Source organism: Meriones unguiculatus, chromosome 5, assembly GCF_030254825.1.
Source record: "Meriones unguiculatus strain TT.TT164.6M chromosome 5, Bangor_MerUng_6.1, whole genome shotgun sequence".
Lineage (NCBI taxonomy): Eukaryota > Metazoa > Chordata > Mammalia > Rodentia > Muridae > Meriones > Meriones unguiculatus.
In genome coordinates, this window is record NC_083353.1 from 29,852,711 (window position 1) to 29,854,983 (window position 2,273).

The 2,273-nt window shown below is 48.7% G+C and overlaps 1 non-coding gene across 1 annotated transcript; it reads right to left on the reverse strand.

Moving 5' to 3' along the window:
• Nucleotides 1-1,488: 1,488 nt before the first annotated feature.
• On the reverse strand, nucleotides 1,489-1,619 carry LOC132654429 (small nucleolar RNA SNORA17). Its single transcript, XR_009592080.1, has one exon. It is a non-coding gene; the product is annotated as a small nucleolar RNA SNORA17 (small nucleolar RNA).
• Nucleotides 1,620-2,273: the final 654 nt, after the last annotated feature.

Genomic DNA, 2,273 nt, shown 5'->3' on the forward strand with positions numbered 1-2,273 from the left:
TGTACTTATGTTCTCTTTCCCTCCTACCCACCTTCCACTCTTACAACCTCTCCCACAACAGAGAAAAGAAAATCTCATGGTGGAAGCTGTGGTGTGTCCCAGTGTGTCCCACAGTGTACCCTTCTGCCCAAACTTTGTTCCTTGCAAAAGTGGTTTTTGCAATGATTCGTTGGTCTGGTACAAGACATCTGGGTTCTGCTACCATATTAATACTGGGACCTCACTGGGACTCCTCTAGGCCATCCTAGTGTTGCCCTGTGTCATGGAGATCCTGTAGTTTTGGATCTGTAGGACTGGCCCCGATGTGCACTCCAGCAGTTCATAGATGGGGTAGATGTTGGGCAAAGTCAAAGCCCTGGATCTGGGCTTGAGCTGCTCGGCCCACTATCTCTCTCACTCTCACGGGGTGGCTCATCGGCAATCCCTGCAGCCAGGGCCATCTCCACCCTGCTTCCCAGGTGAGGTGCTGGCCCTGCTCTACAGAGTGCTGCAGCAGGTGAGGGACAAGGACAGCTCTCCTGCCTGCTGTAGCTGGCAAGGAGCAAAATGGGGTGTGGGGAAGGATGCATCTCTCTCTTGCTCATGTCACAGCATGGCAGACAAAAGGTGGGGCCCTCTCTCTGAAGCTCATGTCCTCAGGGCCAGGTTGCCTGAGCCATCAACACCACCAGAATCACTTGTGCTGCCCAGGCAAGGTGTAGGGCCTACTCTTCCTAATGCCACAGCCAGGTAGGAGCAGGGTCCTCTCTCCTGCTCTCATGATGCCCATGTGAGGTTTGGGGTCAGTTCTGCACAGCCCTCAGACATCAACACAACCTTGGGCATCATCCTGGCCTTTGGTGGTAGCAGACCCCTGGTGTTGCAAGGCCACGACCTAGACACGGGCCCCTGTGGCAGCACAGGACAGGACCCCACCATGGAGATGACATCACTGGTTATTCACATCAGGCTGTTCCTCACTACCCTCAAGTCTCCAGTTCTGCCTATTTTTATTGTCCACATTTCTGTTCCTCGTTCTTTTCCATTTCTCCATCTGTTCCTCTTAGTGGTACCCAGGGTCTCTGAGTGTCTGGGTTCATCTCAGGAGTGATCTTAGGAGTGCTATGCCCTACTCATGCATTATGGCACTGAGCAGGGGTCATTTCAGGCATGTCAGACCCACTCCCCAGCCCTGAGCAGCACCGCACTGGTGGTTATCTCAGGCTAGGCCCTATCAGGGGCCTCATGGCACCAGTTCAGTGGTCTTCCTGGGCTCACTCCTCACCTAGCCCACCGAAGTGGCCTCATGCAAGGGTGGTCATCTCAGGCTCACTCCTGCCCAAGGCCCATGGTCCCAGGCAGAGTTCTTCAAGTTTCTGGCTTGCTCCCTGACCTAGGAGCCTGTCCAGTCCTGCACAGCACAAGGCTGGTGCTTGTCTCAGGCTGGCTCTTTGTCTGGGCCCCCTGGATCCAAATCAGTGGTAGTCTCAGGCTTGCTTTTTTTCAGGGAACGTGGATTATTAATCATTCAAATGTTCATAAGTCAGAACATTGAGTGTAGACATAGCCTCTCTCCTCTTTGCCATCTACAAATGCACATAAGACACAGAAACTACACCTGTAACACCTCTAGGGGCAGGGGATGTTTTTCCTGATAGGCACCACCTACAAAAGTTAAATCAAGATCAGATAAGCAATTTAAATAGACCTATAACCCCTAGTGAAGTAGAAACAGTAATTAAAAGTCTTTTATATAAAAAAAAAAGCCCAGAATGGTTTTAGTACAGAATCCTACCATACTCCTCAAATTATTCCACAAAATAGAAACAGAAGGAACAATGCCCAATTATTTTTATGAGGCTATAGTTACCCTAAACTATATGCTGTCCCAACAAAGAAAGGGAATTACAGACACTTTCCTCTTATGGACATACATGAAAACATACTCAACAAAAACTGCAAACTGATTCCAAGAACACATCAAGAAACTTATCCTTCAATATTTTGTAGGCTTCATCCCAGAAATTCAGGGCTAGTTCAACGTATGTAAGTTTATAAATCCACCATGTAAACAGAGTGAAAGACAAAAAAAATAAAAATAAAAAAATAAATTACAAGATCAAGCTGGGCGTGGTGGCACACGCCTTTAATCCCAGCACTCAGAAGTCAGAGGCAGGCTGTGAATTCAAGGCCAGCCTGGTCTACAAATCCAACCAAGGCTTCACAGAAAAACCCTGTCTGGGGGAGGGGGAGAACAGACAAAAGATCATCTCATTAGATGCAGAAAAAGTCTT